This window comes from Octopus bimaculoides, chromosome 5, assembly GCF_046866305.1.
Source record: "Octopus bimaculoides isolate indiv1 chromosome 5, ASM4686630v1, whole genome shotgun sequence".
Taxonomy (NCBI): Eukaryota; Metazoa; Mollusca; class Cephalopoda; order Octopoda; family Octopodidae; genus Octopus; species Octopus bimaculoides.
Genome location: NC_142932.1, coordinates 37,659,760 through 37,682,103, shown reverse-complemented (window position 1 = coordinate 37,682,103; position 22,344 = coordinate 37,659,760).

Below are 22,344 nucleotides of genomic sequence, written 5' to 3'. Positions count from 1 at the left end.
GATAGAGGTAAGACTAGACAGCGAGCAGCGAGCGAAGGATCTCTCCACTAAGTCATTACAACATGAGAACCTGCTCATGATCCCTACGTACCTTGGTCGTAGAGTTACGAAAATAAAAATTTGGAATGTGCCTCCTGAAATTGAGGAAGAATGGCTAGTATCTGCCATATGTCTAGGCATAGAGGAGGAGATAAACATATTAGAAGCATCTGCCGTTTGCAATCAAAACTGGATTGGCTAGGAATTTCAACTCCTGGTACAAATTGATCCAGCAAACTGGGAAAAAATTCGACATAGAATCCAATTAACTGAGGATTCAATTTTTCATGTTTTCGACGAAGGCAGAAGGCCAGTTTGCTACGTTTGTAGTAGCAAAACTCACCTTCAAAAAACATGCCCAGTAGCCCAGAAGAAAAGGCAACAACAACGGCAACAATACAAAGAAAAACAACAACAACAGCAACAACAACAACAACAACAACAAGAAAACCAAAAGCACAACAAAAAAAAGCATTACTGCCTACACCACCATGTGCACCACTGGTCAAGCAGTTGTACAACGAAATGGAAAAACGGCAGCAGCCAGCAACCCAGCCGAACCAAACAACAACACCACCAGCACCACCAAGAACAGAATCAGTACCATCACGACCACCAACACCAACAACAACAACACCACAAGAAGGGAACACGAAAAAGACTCCCACCCCACCTCCAAAAACCAAAACACCACATCCCAACTGTCACGAAACAGCACCAACACCACCAACAACAAAATCAACCCACACTAAAATAGACCCCAATACCCTTCCCCTCCCACCCTCCGATTCCTCCGACATGTCAGATGAAGATGACACAGAGGCTTGGCAAGTGGCCACGGGGGGTACAATAAAAAGGGGGAAAAAGGAACGGAAAAACAAACAAACAAAGCGGGGAGGTTTACTAGCCCCGAAACCAACACATCCACAGAAAACAAAAACACCAACACAAACGCACCAACACAGAACCCCACAACATGTTTGACAGCGATAAACACAAACAATCCAGACTAATGAAATTCATTAGGTCAAACACTAACATAACAGATAATGACACGAAAACAAGCAATCACCCACGCACAACACCACCACAACACATCAAAATCATACATGTAACACGGAGCACATACAATACACTGAAAACTCTCTACCCGGATACAGTAGGGAGATTCCAGAAATATTCATAAAAAAAACTCTACAAAAACCTTCTGAGAGAAGGTTGTGAGGCAAAAAGCCCAGAACTTTCGGACAGTAAGTAACACTCTCTCTCTCTCTCTCTCCTTTCGTGTGTAAAACACAAATTTATGAGTGAATCATGGTGAAGATTGGCTGTGTGAATGTGCGTGGCTTGGGGTACCCTCTGAAACAAGGGTACCTCTTAAATGACATCGAGTCACACAATTTGGATATCATAGCCATTAGTGAGACCAGACTCCATGAACCAGGGGCCCTAAAGTCCATGTTTGGTGGACAGTTTAACATTTATTTTTCTCCCTGTCTGCCGGGGATGGGCGGTAGTTGCACGGCGGTTCTTTTTTCGCAAGAGTCTGGATCTCCAAGTAAAGACGATATTTACGGACCCGGAGGGTAGACTGGTTGTCCGAGATGTGGACGGCAGCGATGGAGGCACTTTTCGGTTGCTGGCAGTTTATGTGCCTCCTTTAACAGGTCGGTCGGACTTCTTTCGACGTCTAGAAGTATTCCTGGGAACGTCTCGTCCCTTACATTTAGTGGGGGATTGGATTGATACCTTGGACAAGCATCTAGACTACGTGGGGAGTGACAAAACTAGAAGGGGATGCAAAGGCCTCATAGACCTGCTCAGACGCTTCCAGTTGTCTGACAGGTAGCGATTCGACCACCCAAATGTGCCAACGTGGACTTGGAGCAACCGCATTGGGTCGTCTAGATAGTATCTAGATAGGATAGTGTGTAGGACAAGAGATAGAGATAGCTTAGGATGTCCACAGTTCCACATAGTCAGCTACACGGATCACACACTTGTGACGTGTACGCTAGACTTAGATAAGGCACATAGGCAGTGTCCCGGTTACTGGAAACTAAACGCGTCTTTCCCGTCGAGACATGTTTTCAGAGACCGGATTAGCACGTTAGTTAAGAGGGCTTTGACGGGAGCTATCGTCAACAGCAAATTGTGGTTTGCCCTCAAGAGAGCAGTAAGGGCTGGGCATGCCGTGGTTGATGATGCGCAGACATGCGCTGAGACTACGACATCTCCGGCTCTACGTAGACGACGGTGAGCAGGTGTGGTCGCCGTTTGTGCGACGCGCTTTCCCGCAGCGCGTCTGCATGACCGAGCTGCAGTCGTGGATCAAAAAGAGGCCGAGGAATGGCGAATGGCACCGTTAGTGTCACGTTGCTCTGCAACAACTTTGCCGTCCCGGGTCGACCTTGAGCGGCTGCATCACAACGAAGTCATTCTATAGGGGATTAGTGGAGGGCAGGTACTACGACGATCTCGGGGCGAATCTGGGCGTCGACGAAGAATACCTGACCCGCCTGTTCAGGACGACTTTCGGGCCGGGACCTATGGACAACTTCCTGAAATCCCTGGCCTGGCAGTGCTACCGAGAAGCGCTACCCGTTCGGGATAAGCTCTATAGACACGGCTCGCGAAATACGGGGCCGACCTGCCCGAGATGCTGTCAGAGTGACGAAACCGTTCTGCGCGCATTCGTGCAGTGTCCAACCATTTCGGAGCTATGGGCTTATGTCGAACGACTGCTGTCACGTGTGGGACGAGTAGGTTTATCAACCGAGTCTATCCTCAATATCGTCACGTCTCCTTCCTTTAAACGGGAATGAAGAGCTGTATTTATCGTACTTGTGGCTATGGCGAAAGAATGCATCTGGTGGACGCGTCTGAAAGGATTAGAGACAAACACTTTCCTCTCTGGTCAATCTCTCATCAACTTGTTCAGGTATCTCTTGAAAAGGAAGGTGAGAGTTGAGAGGCAAGCGTTGTCTAGCAAATGTTTCGAAAAAAGATGGATACATGTAGCAAGAATGGCACGTATAAATGACGAAGCCACCTTGACCATGATTCTATAAAACGTTTTAAAATTTTGTAAACAGAGAGTTACTTACGTTTCTTGCATAAATAAAAGAAATTTTATTTAAAAATTGTGACACTAAGGACCGATGTTACCGTGATCTTTTCCGTAGGTTTTTCTCTCCACGGATAACCTCCCCATTTATTGGGAATTTTTGTAATTTTTTTTTTTTTCTGTACATACCCCAAACGTTTTCTCGATGCCTTTTCATCGTTATCCCCATTTTAATTTTCTACTTTATTTTCGTCCTCATTTTCGATATCAGTGAATACTTTCACTGGAAAAACTTATATATATGTGCCAAGGGATGTCTTTTGCATCGAAGGTCGGAGATTGTCGTACGCTGAAGAAGGGAAATAACCCTGAAACTCGAGTACGTACGTATCGTAGATCAAGATGGGAAGGATAACTTCCCTTGGCAAATACAGACAGGACACAGAAGTGTGTCGATAGCCAGCTGGAGGAAATGTCCTCCTGGGGCAACAGTAACATCCACCCCTCGGGGTCAGCCACATTTAAGTGGCAAATATACTTCACTATATATATATATATATATATATATATATATATATATATATATATATATATATATATATATATATATATATATATATATACCTCTATATCTATATATCTATCTTTCTATCTTTCTGCCTAACTAACTCTCTTTCTAGTTATCTAATAGATAGCATTGAAAAATATGCTATCTATTAACAACTATATAATGAAATATTTAGATTAAGCACCATGTTTATACCTCTCCTGACGATATCATCAATTAGACTATTGCTTCTATGATTTCTGTCTCAAAGACTACTTATATCATGAATGGATTATTCTTATAATTTGTCAGATACTGTATTTCACGAAAAGCGTATTGCAATCAAATAAGACATTGCATAGTTTGCTATGCATTCTTCATACGATTTTGCTTAGAAAAGAATTCTGTTTATATTTAATATTCGTTTATTTGCTGGAGAGCATATGTGCATATGTCTCAGTGTATTTGTGAGATATAGATGTGCCATTTGTGATTTCCTTACAGGGAAATTGACTCTATAAATTATCAGATGTTTAAGGAAGGAAGCTTATACTAATAAATAAAACAAATTATGTAAGCTACATCTTCGAAAGTAACCTTTAGAAAGTAAAGGAGATAAACAGAGTATTACATATAACCGGAAACAAAGAAATATATCTTATTTATATTTGTGAAATAATATGGAAAACAAAATTTACATTCGCCTGCAGAAAGAGTCTTTAGCAATTGAATTGAAACCATAATAATCTATTTAGCAGCTGCTTAGATTATCCTTTTGTGCATGTTGCCAGTTATCTTATAAACATATTTCGAGAATTCCATCTTTATGTTTGCTGAAGAATCAAGAAACATCACATATATCTCCTTACAGAATTTAGTTTGAAATATGCTTCTACAATATAAAGGCATTTTGTATTTTGAGTTTTTAAAATGTATCTTGATATGTAGATGAAAATTAATCTCAAGAAATGAAAATATACATGTAAAATGAATCTTTGAGCGGGTAGTATATAATTGTACAATTTATCTTTATAATTTTAGCCTTTTTTTTTTTTTAATTATATTTGAAATATTTAGGCAAGAATCATGGAGTGGAATTTTCTAAACTTCTACATTAGACATGTTTTTAATGCAGGAACTGGTAGATACTGGCAGCTTCCCCATATACCACCTTCAAAGTCACAGGCGAAAGCAACCTAATGTAATGATCTGATATTCAGGTTTCCTCAGTTGTTCAACAGCCTAATTAAATAAATCAGAAATATTAAAATGAAAAATAACTGGATAAACTCAAACAATGATACCGTGGTAGCCAACCTTTCAATGATACCTCAAAGTAGACAGGCCGCTAGAAACTCACATAAAGACCAAATAATAACAATAAATGGACTACGAAACTGGAAGACTATAAATTCAGGCGGTGCTCGAGCATGAGTACAGCGCCTGTGCTTCAATAATTAAATAGGAACATAAATTAGTAACTGACATATCGATATTTAGCTCTTATTGCCGTACTCAATGGTTTCTATTACATTAAGAAATGCCCCTTATTGCCGTACACTATGACGTTACGTACCTTATTACCGTACTCTATGGCATATTTTACATTTAGAAATGCATGAAGAGTGCATTATTGCGTGAACTATTGTTGATGACAGTCTTATACAACACTCAGTAGTGCTTCGGGTTTCGAACACCTCTGATCACAAACAACTCGAGCTTTATCTCCAATATTACCGTAATGAGATGACCGAAGCAAGTAGAATACTAAAAGAATGATATTGAGAGTATGATTAACCACTTAAAATCAATATCTTCAAAAGATGTACCTGAAGCAGGAAAAAAAAAACAAAGAACAGGACTGATATTTCGATTAAAGTATTCCCTGGTGCCCGATTCGTCACGTAATGACTCTCCCAGGACAAAAAGATACGATTTAACACCTGAATTCATACCAAGTGTCTTGCAAAACAAAATAATAAATACACGCACACACACACACACACACACACACTCACGGGCGCATATATATATATATATATATATATATATATATATATATATATATATATATATATATATATATATATATATATATATATATATATATATATATATATATATATATATATATATATATATATATATATATATATATATATATATATATATATATATATATATATATATATATATATATATATATATATATATATATATATATATATATATATATATATATATATATATACAGGCTGCTATGAATAGACGGTCGTCTAAATTATGCAAATATGAAAATAACACTAACATTACATTTTAACAGATATATTTACCAAAATTACACAAAGAATATCTTGAAATATTACAGAAATACTAAATCGCCATTGGCTTCAGCTATTTCCAGCAGCTACCCTTTCGAGCCAGGGTAGCACTACCTCCTCCAGGCACTAGATGTAGGCCTCCGTATTGAGTATCTGACCGTGTGGGAACATGAATGGAATCATAACGTCATCATCACTAGTGATTATTTCAAACACAATGAAGTTGACTAGATGTTTGATTTTTATCACTCTTGGCACATGTCCTCTGATTCCACTGTCCTGCAATTGACACCCACACACTCTGATATGTTAGTATTGGATCTACCGTTCCGAATGTACAGAATGTCATTTCTAAATCTATGGCAGGCTGAATTGCGTCAATGTGTTGTTTTTCTCACAGCCGGTGCCCAATTGAACCTACTATACTGTATAGTCGACAAAATCAAATACAAACTATGCGAATGGGTGAAATCAAACATATTAAATGGTGAAGACAGGTGTATGAACAATAAGTTGGTGTATGATTTTCACGCTTTGGAAAGTGAGAGTCTTTCACGTTTCGAACCACTGCTCAAGAGAAAGAAAAAATAAAGAGTGAGAAAAGAAAAAAAAACTTGTGGATGTAACGATCAAGCATGGCGATTTGTTGAGAGAAAAAAAGGTTTGACAGGAGAGGTAGAAAGTAGAAGAGATAGTAAAGTATTGATGAAACCAAAGCGGAGGTGTGCGTTCGTTTTTTTTGTGTATGTGTGTATGTGAATAGGGGCCAGTGACTTCGACGTATTGTGGTGTGTGCGTGTGTAAGTGTGTCCTTTCGGGTGTGGGGGTTGAATGGTGGTTGGAGGAGGGAATCAATGAAGAGAAAAGGTGTGTAGGAGTGAAGAGTGGAAGTAAGTGCCAAAAGAATAGAGGAAAGGAGAGGTGGGTAGAAATGAAAAGAAGAGAGGAGTGGAGTCAGATGAAGTGAAAGGGGAGTTGAGCCAACGTGCCGCAATGGAGCAAAAGGAGAAAATTAATTACTGTTCACGATGAAGGCGGGAGTTCGGATGGCTCGTGGGCAAAAATAATTTGAACAGAGACAGGTGTTCTAGTGAATGACAGGTAGAGCGGAAATGGGCGAGAGCGTAGTGTCATAACAGAGTCTGAAGTGTCAGAGGTGCTCCCGAATCGGTCAGCTTAGCGTCATCCCGTTTGACCAATGTACAGAGGAGGACACAAAGAGCAGGGCATGCAGTAAATCATATTGCTAGACGTTCAGGCAAGACAGTCGATGATATGATAGAGACGAAGATGCGTACGTGTGAGGATGGTGGGGTTGGAGAGGTTAGGGACAGTCTATGTATGTATGAACCTATATATATTCGCACTTTTTCTTCTGCATTTTAACCGCAAGAGCTGCAGGCATGCTTGGGTATCAGTATTTCCCTTGCTATACTTTAACTAAATTTTCTCTCATGTGTGGCAGTTAGTGAATGATGAAGTTTGATGTTGCTGCCCTCATCTGCGTTCCTTGCAATGTTGTAGATTCATCGGGAACAGTTGACAGGAGGACATCCTGTTTTGATTTACAGTAGCCTACGTCTGATACAAGATTTTCTAAGACTTTAAAGCCATACGTTATTGCGTATCTTTCCTAACTTCGTCTAGGGAGTAGAATCTTCAGTTTTTAAGTTTTTCTCAGTTACTGACATGTCGCATTCAGACGATCTACTTTGTGCAGCTGTGTTGGATTGCTTCGATTTCGAATGTTAATTTTTTTACACTGTGTGGTGACCAAAGCTGGGAGAAGGAAACCAAACACTTAGGAACTGCTTTCCAAAGGACTATTCTGATTCCTGTTCTGTCCGTCTGAATATTTGAAGTATCCATTCGGTCAACCGTCTGCATTTCATTGCCGTGTGAAATGTACCTGAAATGATGCATTATTGCCCGTGTCGATGCACATGCCATGCACCGATTTTGATTCAGGGATTACAATCCCTCCGGTTCTTCACGTGTTGGTAGCACAGGGCTTTGAATTTCCCAGCATTAAACAGAATATTATTTTCCTCAGCAGACCTGTACATTGTATCCAAATCCCGCTGCAGAGCTGCAATGTACCCAGGGTTCTGTATCTTAGGAGAGAGAAGTGTCCCATCTGCAGATATTTATTTGTAACTGTCTGTGTGACTGCGCACGTGTGTGTATATATATTTCTGACACTCTGTCTCGCCATCCATCTGTTCCTAACTCTTTCTTTATCTGGGTATCTATTTTTCTACTAACGTATCCCTTTCTTTCCATGAAATAGCTACATTCCTGTGAAATAGCTATCCCAACTCCCATCTCCCTCTGATTCTTTTCTTTTATTCCGTTCTGTTGAAGAACACGGGCTCGAAACGTAACAGTCCTTTCCCTTTTCCCGAGCGTTAAACTAATACACTTGCTGGGTGTTCATATATGTCTTCGTCTTTTGTTTTTCTATAAATTGGAACCATATGTGTGTGTGTGTATATATATATATATATATATATATATATATATATATATATATATATATATATATATATATATATATATATATATATGTGTGTGTGTGTGTGTGTGTGTGTGTGTGTGTGTGTGTGTGTGTATGTGTGTGTGTGTGTGTGTTTATTTACATGTGTATATGTACGTGTGTGTACAAATATATGCTTAGCCAGTATATTTGCCTTTACAATTAAAGAGGTAAGCAGCTGCGTATCATTATCTTATAATTGATACTAATTTAGTCAAATCCTCAACGTCGGAAATATGGTTGCCATGATATAATTAATACAAATTAATATTGGCTACTTAAAAATACACCGAGAGTCATATACAGAAATTTGTATTACAATGCAATATAAATGAAATTTTAAAAATACACTAATGTTCACATGTATTCAAAACATTTAGTTTTTACATTACGTTTAATTTAATACCTGTCGTACTTCGCTTTCGAAAAAGGAGGCTTCCATATTTTTTTTTCCCAGCTATCACAGTCTCGCTTACCAGAAAGCTATATATACTTACTTACAAACTTATATACATAAGTGCATACGTATATACACGCTGTCCTGCGAAATAATTTAAATATTTCAATACTTACCTGTACGCGTATATCTACATATATAAAAAATTATGTATGTATCTAGAAAAATGTCTTCGTCTAAATGACCTCGGCTAAACTTCCACGATAATGATTTGTATTGCAAATAATTATCGTTATTTACCTCATATATTTATATATGATTCCTTCATAACATCATATTTACATCAACTTATGTTAGCATAAAATATTAATAACATTTTTCTAATTCTTGCCATGCATTTAGCTAGTCTGAAACGAAAAATATTGGAAAAACTTTACTTTCCATTTTAGTAAAAACTAACATGATCAGAATACTATACTTCATTATAACACCGTTATTTCCAAATGTATTAGCTTAAATCTTACATTGTGGTACAGAAAACTTCCTGTATGAAAAATCGTGATCACATCCATATTAGGTCAAATATGTCAGTATAATAAATATAGGAAATTATACTGAATACAGTAATGTGGTTTATTATACGCATTCGCCAATAAGTTATTTTGTTGCAAAGATGTCATTCTGAATTTGATTTCAGATTTTTCGATAAGGGGACCATATTCGAACTAGTGGGTGGTACTCAATTAATACTTATTTTATAGACCAATGAAATGATAAACGGCACAGTCGAACTCGGTAAAACATGACCTCAAAACCTAAAAATGGATGAAATGCAGCCAAACGTTTTACCCGTCGCGCTAATCATTCTCCCTGTTGATCGTTTTTAAGAACAGTTTTAATATTGGCTTCAAATTTTGGCATCAGGAAAGCATGTTTGGGCGAGGGTGGGGAAACGATTACATCGACCTCAGTCATCAGTCTCAAGATATCGACAAAATTGCTCAATTTCTGTATCACGAACTGATTAAAGCAAAGTCGACGTAGGCGAAATATGAACTGAAAAAGTCCAGATGGACGAAATGCCGATACGCATTTTGCACGGCCTTCTAAATATGTATATATATATATATATATATATATATATATATATATATATATATATATATATATATATATATATATATATATATATATATATATATATATATATATATATATATATATATATATATATATATATATATATATATATATATATATATATATATATATATATATATATATATATATATATATATATATATATATATATATATATATATGTATATATATATATGTATATATATATATGTATATATATATATATATATATATATATATATATATATATATATATATATATGTATATATATATATGTATATATATGTATATATATATATATATATATATATATATACATACGTACATACATACATGCATACATGCATAATACATACACACACATACATACACACACACATACATACACACACACATATACACATTCATATATATATATATATGCACATACGTATATGCGCACATGCACAAACATTAACATGTGCACATGGCAATTTACCAAATGTTTTTGGCAAACCAGTAATTATCTACACTAAACTCTTCTGTGAGGCGTGGTTTGGCAACAACCACCAGAACACGTGACAACTCGTTGTGAGGAATCTCTACAACCATATAGTAAATGCAACGTAGAAAACCTGAACAATATTTTATACATGTGCGCATGTTTCAGAGAGTCCACTAGTGTGATGATGAAAATAAGCGCATAAAGCTCATATTATTTCTGCCATGAGATCTACATAAATACCCCTTTGAAATGGAAATTCATTGGATTCATATAAACTCTTACATCAGTCATGTGGAAGAAAATCAGGGAAATGAAAAGTATATGATGGATTGAATTTCTTTCTGATCTTTCAACAGCCTCGGAAGGGGAAAAGAAAAACGGTATTAAGAATATTTAACATCTCATAAATCAAGTTTGCTGTCCAAGCTTAATTCTTCCTGTTTCAATTAGTGATGCGGTTGTCAAAGGAATTAAGATTAAAACTAGATATAACTAGTTTCTTCTATAAAATAATGTCCAGTCGTTTATAGATTTTTTTATAGGAATATTAAAAGAGAGCAGGAATAGCATGTTGGATATTTGGTATAGGCTTTTAACGGATATGCGATACAATGATACCAATTTCATAGACTGAATGGATACATCTATTGATTTTACTAACGGAATGGTCGTGGATGTCACATTTGGTAACTCAGGTGTGGCTGTGAGGTGACAAATTTATTTCTTGGTTCAATCCCATTCTGTTGCACATTCGGTACGTGTCTTCTCTATGGTTTCGAGCCGACCAAGTCCTTCTGAGTGGATTCCCTAGTATGCAATATGTCTGTGTTTAATTGTTTGCTTGTGTGTGTGGTGGTGGGGGGTGTACTTGTTCCATTCATTTGAGTACGGCCGGCCATGATGGAGCACCGCCTTTAGTCGAACAAATCGAACTTATTCTATTGGTCACTTTTGACGAACCTCTAAGTTACGGGGACGTAAACACACCAGCAGCCGTTATCAAGCGATGTTGGTGGGACAAACACAGACACACAGATATTCATATATATATATATATATATATATACATATATATATATATATATATATATATATATATATATATATATATATATATATATATATATATATATATATATATATATATATATATATATATATATATATATATATATATATATATATATATATATATATATATATATATATATATATATATATATATATATATAACGGGCTTCTTTCACTTTCAATCAACCAAATCCACTCACAAGGCTTTGGTCGGCCTGAGATTATAGTAGAAAACACTTGCCAAGCTGCCAGGCAGTGGGACTGAACCCGGAACCGTGTGGATGGTAAGCAAGCTACTTACCACATCACACACTTATTAAGTGCAAGATATTACCAACGAGCAAAAACCACGTAAACACACGAGCGATAAGTACAGGACATCAACCACCAGTGAAAAATACGTAAACACATAACGATAGACAAGTTCGGGACAAAATAGTTAAAGAAGTCTGACATCTCCCCAGTAGTCCATTGTTTATTACTCGCTAGTTCGAACTTTCAAGGATAGGAAAATTTCATGTGACAGCAACATACAGAAAAAAATTTAAAATGAAAGTTCGTTAGAGAGTTGATGTACGAAGTAAAGAATCGACGAAGACAAACATTAAGAGCGTTAGGAACATGAAAAAAAAAAAAAACTTGTAGGTTTAAGCGGTCTAACATGATGAATATATATATATATATATATATATATATATATATATATATATATATATATATATATATATATATATATATATATATATACTTCTGTTATATATACTTCTTTCTGTTTCGGTTTATATATATACAAACATTTATGTATAGGTTTGAACCCGGAACCATGTGGCTGGGAGTGGATAAGTTATACGGATTTTTATGATGTTTTGAATAAAATCATCAAATACATATCGTACTGGTTTCGATGAAAACACTTTCGAGAAGCATACTACTGGGGGAAAATAATTCCTAAAGTTTTCAATGAAATGACATTGCTGTCACTGCTAGGAAATTTCTTGTTAACGTATTAAAGCGAATACCCAGTTTGAATAAATGATGAGTAGATCATATATTTCGATCGATAAAAACCTTATTCTTTTATCATTAAAGCAAAATATGATTAGAAAGTGTACCCACGGTCGGAAGCGTACCAAATTCTCATGAACGTAGTTATGTAACACTTATCCATATAATTACAGTCTAAAAATAAATTTCAGTGCGATATTAGTAAAATACATACGCGTTGTTCACAATTCATATAATATCCAAATTAATTCTGAGAATACTGTGCATGATTTTCGTCACCAAGTATAAGTGTTATTAAGTTCCTATTTGAAAAACATTTTTCGAAATCGTGTGTAAATTATGCTCATACTGTAGAACTGTGGTACTGAAATTCAAATATATTTATTGATACTGAATGATAGCTCAGTTATGTTCTGGAGGAAAACGTCTTATCAAATGTGTTAGAGTTATAGTAATTAAGCATATCATTGAAGGCCCATATTTCAGTGGGCAGAGCATTCCGCTGAGAGTGAGGAGGAAGGGAGTTCGATTCCCGGATCGGACTGTGTATTGTATCCTTGAGCAACACACTTCATTTAATGTTGCTACAGTTCACTCAGCTATTGAAATCAGCTGCAACGTCACTGTTTCCAAGCTGTATCGGCCTTTGCCGTTCACTTGGAAAACACCAGGGGAGGGGAGATGGGACGCTGGTATGCATGAGCTTCCATACAAAATCTCACCCAGAGTTTTGCCTCGGATGGAAACTTTCTAGGTGCAATTCCATGCTCACTCATGGTCGAAGCGGGTCTTCACACCATCTAAATGTTATGCCCTGCAACACACTATCTAAATATTGGGCCCTGCATAAAATGTTTAATAAATGTATATGTTTGGACGGGCTATCCTGAATACGACTGTCAACAAATTACATCGACCTCCATGTTTACCTGTTACTTATTATATCGACCCAGAAATAGAATTCGGACTGAGAATGTAAGAACGTGCTAAGTATTTTGTTTGGCTTGATAACTATTCTAGAATCCTGCCGCTTTGAAACAAAAGCACGTGTCGATCTTAGTGGAATTTGAACTACGAAAGTAAGAACGGTTTCACTAACGATTCTGCCAGATCACCACCCACAGACACGTATTCATAAATACATAAACATACACACACACACACACACACTGATAGATCGCTGACCAAAACATAAAATGTTTTTCTTCGTGTTTTTCTCCTTGTTTTCTCCGTATTCTTTCTGTTGAAGAGCGTAGCTCGAAACGTTAAAGACTCTCTCTATTCCCGAGCGTTAATCTAATGCATCCTTTTCTTGTTTACACCACCTGTCATCGTCTGGTGTTGTTTTTATCGTAAATTCTCCCAGATATATATATATATATATATATATATATATATATATATATATATATATATATATATATATATATATATATATATATATGCAGTTGTAAAGCTAAGGGTTAGTTCTGATTGTGTTTTTTCATAGATTTATTGACGTGTTATGAAAATAATCATCCATCACAAAGACACAGAGCGAAGAATTTTAGCGGAGCTTGATCGAGTTTATCAGCTGCAAACTTAATCGCAGCTATATCTACCAAGTGTGAACGAGAAAACTTGCAAATTTGAACTCTCCATTGATTTAGCTCAATCTACATCGCAAAAGGAATGTTGCGAGGGCTTCTACCTTACGTTTGAACGATTCTGCATATTAGTCTACGTATCAACTGTACAAATAACGGGAGAAACTTCAACCGTTTTTATACATTGAATATAATTCTTCCTTTCCTTATGAAACGCTTTCTCAAAAACATTAACGCCTTTCGTCTGTATGATATCTAATAAGGCGTGCTGGAAGTTTACCAATGTCGAATAATAGAGAAGCAAACATTCAGTCGTATTATTTTATTAGATTTTCTCCGATAAGTAACTCTAATGACAGTTGTTATCAATAATAGTCAGCCAAAGTTATGGCATTCTTACTTATCTTTGCTATATTTATACCAATTAAAGAGTAAATTCGTCTCTTGGCGACTAATGGAAGTCTTATCGGTGGTAACATGAACATAATTTTGCATTACATTACACGTGTCAATGTTAATATGTTCATTTTTTTGTATACCTTTCCAGCAACTGTTATATTTATTTTCTAAAATAAAATATTTCTATACTATCCACGACATTAATATATATAATGTATATTCAAAGATCTGCATTTGCAGCGGTGATATTAAATTATAACATTTTAGAGGAAAATAAGACGGTTACGATGCACACACTCACACACATATATATATAGATAAATTTATTTCCTCAAAACTATACACATATATATATGTATATATAAGTATATGTATAAAATATAATAAGAGTGAAAAAACTACAGAAGGCTTGTGTTATATGGTTAAAGTATATATTTAAATTATGTCAGAAAAATGTTAGAAAAATATTAGAAAATCTTTTTGGTATATAAACATTGTATTTTGAGAAATAACCGGTTTCCTGTTGTCTTTTCAAATTTCTCTACTTCATTGTAACGTGTTCGCTCCAGTCTGAAAAAGAAGAGTTCTAGATAGGGGGAGGTAATTAGGGATTTCTTCCGGTATAGGGGAGATAATCGAAATCTAGGAGGTGGTAGAATTTGATTAATTTACCATGGTTTTGTTCTATATTTATTTCCCTTTTTTCTCAGTGGGGTGATGAATTTCCTTATTTAAATGTGTTAGCAATGGTTAAGTTTGGGTTTGTATTCTTGAATGAAAAAGGTTTCCTTATTTAGTTTAATCTGTGTTGGTGTTTTAATGGCACATTGATAGAAAGGAAAGATTATAAATTGTGGTAGCATTTTTTTTTGCGCATTTCTCAATATGATCACTAAAAGGTATCATTCGGTATTCTGGGTATGCAATCTGCTGGCTGTGCAGAGTGCATCTACGTCTGAGCGATAGTCCTGTGGACCCTATGTAGTTCTCGTGGCAGCCCGAGTATCTTATTACATAAATAAGATTTTCTGAGGCACAAGTAAAGTTAGATTTAACTTTGAATTTGTGTCCCTCTTTGAAGAGGAATTCTGAACATTCTAGAATGTTTGGGCACGTTGCACAATTTGGTCGACCACATTTTTATTAATTTCGCATCTGTTGTTTCTGAAAATAATTTTGCCTTTGTGAGTATCTTTTTCAGTGATTTTGGTTGTTTGTGGGATTTGATGATTTTGTGTGTGTGTAAAATTTCCTTTAATTTGGGGTCCTTATGTAGCATTGGTATGTTTTGGGTGATGATGGTGAAGGCTTCTTTGTTTCTGGGGTTGTATGTGGATATGTACGGCAGTATTTTCGGGGAATGTGTGTTGCTGTGTTTAACTTTTCTATATTAATTTGTGATGCACGTATGATTCCATCCTCTATGAGTTGAACTGGATAGCGTCTGTCAATTAGTGTGTTTTTGAGTTCTTGTAGTCTGTAGTCTCTAGTATTTTGTTCTGACACTTTTGTGCATATCCTTCTTGCTAGGTTGAAGAGGATGTTTGTCTTGGTGTGTCTTGGGTGGCATGAATCAAATAGTAGATATTGTTTGGCGTCTGTGGTTTTGTAAAATATGTCCGTTTCTATGTTTAGGTTTACTTTTTTAATTAGTATATCCAAGAATGGGAGCTCCTTTTGGTTGTACTCCATTGTGAACTGTATGTTTGGGTTGACACTGTTCAATAGACCTTTGAATTTCAAGAGTTCATCTGTGTTTTCATTCCAGAGTATGAAACAGTCGTCCAGGAACCTTTTCCAATTTTCTTTTATGTATTGGGAAAGGGTGTTTCCAAAGGTGGATAAAGATTCCTGGTATATTATTATTTCCAAGTAACCCATTGTTAGGTTCGCAATGAGTGGAGCTGCCCTAGTGCCCATAGCAATTCCGGATTTTTGTCGGTAGAAAGTATTGACAAACATGAAGTGGTTGTTTCGTAAGATGAATTCAACCGATTTAGAAATGAATTCTTTACTGATCCTGTTCCGGATTTCATTCGGGAATTGATCCAGCCAGAATTGAATTGCCTCAAGTCCATGATTATGAGGTATACTGGTGTATAAATTAATCACGTCAAATGAGACCATGATTGTTTCTTCCTTGACTTTCTTTGGGAGGTGATTTAGCATATCCAAGTCATCTCTGATATAGCTATTTATGTGTTTAAGGAAGGGTTTTAGGAGGATGTCCATAAATAGACTTAGTCTGTGTGTTTCACAGGCTGGGCCAGCTAAGATGGGTCGCAGTTTTAGATCTCCTGGGTTTGGTGTATGTTTGTATGTCTTGGGTGATCTTTTGATGGTCTCATTTATGATCTGGCTTTTGTGTAATTTTGGCAGACCATAGAAAAGGCTAGGCTTGCATTTGAAGCTTGTTAGAAAATCAATCTCTTTCGTTGTCAGTTCATTTCCATGTGTTTTAATTAGTGAGAACAGGGTTTTCATTATTTTTTGTGGGGTGTAGTTTGTGACTTTTTCATAGCGCTGGTTGTCATCCAGCATGGAGATTATTAGGTTTCTATAGTATAATGTGTCCATTATTACAACTGCACTTCCTTTATCTGCTTCCTTAATCGTAATATCTTCATCATTTTGGAGTTCTATTAGTTCCTTCCATTGTGTAGTGTTAAAGTTTGAGTTAACTGTCTGTTTATGCATGGTGTGGTAAAGGAAGTTCTCGATGTGGTTGCAGAATTCATCTAGATTTTTATTTCTACATTTGTGTGGGATGTGCTCACTTTTGTTTTTGACTAGTGAGTCATCTTCAGTGTTGTGATTGGTAAATGCTTCTCTGAGTCTGAATTTTCTACAGAGTGATGTTATACTGTCCTTCACTTCATTTTGGTTGGCTCTACGTGGAGTTGGGGTGAATTTTAGCCCTTTTGAGAGGATGTCTATTTTTATGCTTGAAAGAGGTGTTGTTGAGAGATTGATTATCTTCGTTTTTTTTCTGATTACTAGATTCCAGCCGGTGTCCTGGTGTCTCTGGTCTGGGGCTAAAAAATGTTTGTAATTTTGTTTGCATGAGCTATGTGTTAGGTTATATGGGATTGGTTCGGGGGAATGGTAGTATTGTTGACTTAGATTGTTATATGTGTGTGGGTGTCTATGGGTGTTTTGGTTAGTGATGTGTGTAACTCTAGTATGTGGGATGTTTCTTGATCTGGTGTTATTTTGTGTTGTTCTTGAGTTCGGTGGGGGCCAGTAATTTTGGGTCATAGGGTAGTAGTGTCTAGCATGTGGTGTGTTTCTTATCCTAGTGTTGTTTTAGGTTGTTATGGGGTGGTTATGCCTGGTATTGGGACGTTGTTGGTGTGTTCTGTTCCTGGTGTATGGGTGATCTTTAGGTTTGGTGCAATCTATTTCATAAATGCGTTGTCTGTAATCTTGTTCCCTCTTTAGTTTTGGGTGGTTCAAAAGCGGTGGTTGTAAGTGATTTCTATTTATGGTGTATGGAGGGTAATGAGGAGGGTTGTTGTTGATTAAGTGGTTGAAATTGGTGGTGGTTTGTGCGTTGTTCAGTTTTTGTTTATTATTTGTAGTTCTTTTCTTTAGGAAAGAATTATCTGTGCTGAATTCTTGTTTAAAAGTTGATTCATATCTTTGGAAGAAATCATTGCTTTTTTCCGAGCGTAGAAGAGAGTTTCTTTCTTCCTTTTCACAGACTTCTTTCCAAACATTTATGGTATTTTCGAGGGGTTGTCCCTCGGCTTGTTTGTTTATTTCCCTGTGCATCTCCTCGTCGATGTTTTTATATTTTTGTTCATTAATGGAGGCCCTAAGTCTTGGTAGTTCAATCTCTGATTTTAGATGGAATAGTGCTAACTTTTCCCTGATGGTTCTCTGTCCGTCAGGTTCATTTGGTATTGTTTTGATCTGGAATTTACGTGGGAGAATAATTGGTGTTGCGTTCACCCATCCCTCGTAAATATCTGCTTTGTTGGAATTTTTTATCATATTCCAGTAAGCGAGTTTTCTATTATGGAGGCTTGTATTCCAAATATTCTCTATTTTTCTTTTTGTTAAATTGACTTGTGTAAGTATGGCGTCCTGATGTTTGTGAATACCGACTTTAGTGTAGTACACAGAGTGTTTAAATCTTTACTAGCAACACACATTCCTCGAAAATACTGCCGTACATACCCACATACAACTCCAGAAATAAAGAAGCCATCACCATCATCACCAAAAACATACCAATGCTACATAAGGACTCCAAATTAAAGGAAATTTAACACACACACAAAATCATCCAAAGCCACAAACAACCAAAATCACTGAAAAAGATGCTCACAAAGCAAAATTATTTTCCGAAACAACAGATGCGAAAGTAAAAAAATGTGGTCGACCAAATTGTGCAACATTCTAGAAGGTTCAGAATTCCTCTTCAAAGAGGGACACAAATTCAAAGTTAAATCTAACTTTACTTGTGTCTCAGAAAATCTTATTTACGTAATAAGATGCTCGGGCTGCCACGAGAACTACATAGGGTCCACAGGATTTTCACTCAGACGTAGATGCACTCTGCACCGCCAGCAGATTGCATACCCAGAATACCGAATGATACCTTTTAGTGATCATATTGAGAAATGCGCCAAAAAAAATGCTACCACAATTTATAATCTTTCCTTTCTATCAATGTGCCATTAAAACACCAACACAGATTAGATTAAATAAGGAAACATTTTTCATTCAAAAATACAAACCCAAACTTAGCCATTGCTAACACATTTAAATACGGAAATTCATCACCCCACTGAGAAAAAAAGGGAAATAAATATAGAACAAAACCATGGTAAATTAATCAAATTCTACCAACGCCTAAATTTCGATTATCTCCCCTATACCGGAAGAAATCCCTAATTACCTCCCCTATCTAGAACTCTTCTTTTTCAGACTGGAGTGAACACGTTACAATGAAGTAGAGAAATTTGAAAAGACAACACGAAACCGGTTATTTCTCAAAATACAATGTTTATATACCAAAAAGATTTTCTAACATTTTTCTGACATTTTTCTGACATAATTTAAATATATACTTTAACCATATAACACAAGCCTTCTGTAGTTTTTTCACTCTTATTATCTTTTATACATTCAACCACGTGCTTTCACATGCCAACTTTCTCACACATAATTATATCTATATATATATATATATATCTATGATTGACCGTTGACTGAACACTATTCAATTTTTTTTCTCCGTGTTTTTCTCCTTGTCTCCGTATTCTTTCTGTTGAAGAGCGTAGCTCGAAACGTCAAAGACTTTCCGTATTCCCGAGCGTCATACTAATATATACTTTTGTTATTTACACCACCTGTCCTCGTCTGTTGTTATTTTTTGTATATTCTCCCATATATATATATATATATATATATATATATACTCTATGCGCCAATATATTTTTATAGATATAAAATTAAGTGCATTGTTTTGCGTATCTTGTTCCTATAAATATGGTGAAACACATGCACCTATTCATGTATCTAAGTGGTAGCATAATATTTGTTCAAGGCATTTTTAGGACTAATAACCGGGCGTGTACTGTTGCCAGAGACCAGAAACTAAAGTCCTTGAGCTTGAGTGTGATTTCATTCGTGTTTATTTAGTAACTTACTGAAGTATGTTTACTGAAGTCATTACATATTTTCAATTTTTTCTTAATTTGATAAATGAAAAAAAAAAACGATAGGTGAATTATGAGATATGAATGTAAAATTTATTTCTGCGAAATTTTTGAGAGGACGAATTTTTTGGAATTCAAATCGTGTTATACAACTCCTGAACATTACCTATGAAACTAACGTGACGTGGCCGTATAGAAATTGAATAGTTTGTCATCAAATACTTCATTAATGAATGAATACATATACACATTCATACATACAAACTTAATTTGAAGACTACAGATCCAATCCCTCACTACAACTGTAAAAATCTGCAAAGGTTTCCAGAAGTATAACATTGAAATATATATGAGCATGTATTTTAGCATATTTACGTTTTTGACCTTTTTATTAATTATCATTCTAATGGATCTAAAACAAAAACAAAGTTATATTGTATATATAAATATAAATGTATGTGTGTGTGTGTGTGTGTGTGTGTGTGTGTGTGTGTGTGTGTGTGTGTGTGTGTGTGTGTGTGTGTGTGTGTGTGTGTATACTGCTAACGACATCGATGAGAGTGCATTTTGCACATAGTTGCCAAATTAAGAGTTTCATTCACGGTATCTACCGCAATATCCTTTGTTCAACAGAACATTCATTTTTAAGTGGGGATAAAATGTATCTCCCAGTATTAATATTGCTTTTGTCACTAACATATTTTCTAACGAATGAACTGCCTAATCGCGGCACCAGCGCCTGTTCTAGCAATGTCAATGGATATATCACTTACAGGACCTGATATTCTGCTGCCACTAGCGCTCGAGGATCATCATTCATAAGACCAAACAAAGACGAAATCATATGATCTGGTGGTATTGGGACTGAAGCTAGCGGATTTTTGCCACCCTGCTAGTGATATAAACATGAGTGAATTTTCAACCAAAGAGCACAGGTTAGACTGAATGTAAAATTTGTTCGAATAAAGCGTCCATCCTTTCCATATTAATATTGCCTCTGCCTTTAATGTACATAAATATATATTGTATATACAAAAAAAAAAAAAGAAAAATGCTTGTAGAATCCAGAAAGGAAGAAAGGAAAATATACAGTGTAGTCAAAATATTCTTCTGGTTTCAGCCGCGTAAAAAGACATTCCAGTTACACTATAACAGAAAGAACATGAATTGAAGTAAATTAAGATTTTACTTTAATCACATCAGTAGAAATATTTCAAATGTTTCTCTCACAAAAATCATGTGCCGTGGCAATATCTTTAAAACCTGGTCGTAGTAGCAGGAGGAGGAGCATTTGAATCTGTGGTAATTGTCGCTTTTTCCTTGACGACTGTTCCCATTTTCTCTTTAAGTTTCCAGGTGAACGCGTAGAGAGCAATTGCATGACACATTACGGGTTGTCAAACTGTTGAAAGGTGGTTGCTGTTCATTTGACGGATCCAGTATAAAGTTTGTTGCCTGTCCAGCCGTTTGCCGTTGTTTGCTGATAATTTAGCTTCATAATTATTTGTTTGTATTATGTATATGTATGTGTATGTAGTACTAAATCTACGCGCGTAGGAACTTTAGTTTAAGCTTCTATTTATGTGCTAATCTTTATAATTATGTGTATATATCTGTGTATATATGTGCGTGTTTGTGTGACCGTGTTTGTGTCTATGTATATATATACATATATATATATATATATGTGTGTGTGTGTGCGTGTGTGTGTGTGTGTGTGTGTGTGTGTGTGTGTGTGTGTGTGTGTGTGTAAATACATGTACTGGAGTGTAGTTCTGTATGTAGGTGTATATATGATTGTCTCAGCTGTTCAACAAGACTACTTCATGCATTTCAATCCCTCAACTACCAGCAGGTGCTCGAACGTTAATTAATAATTGTCATGTTGCTAAAGGCGATGATACGAGAATAAGTTGCAGAATTTAAAACTGACATACAAATTAATGTATCACCATGTTATATTAAACATATAATATATACTGTCAGTCAGAATTTTCGTATATTATGTAACATTGTCCTTTTGATCGGCGATCAAAATACAAATTTCACTTGTTCATCGAGCTATTCAGCACTGCGAAATGG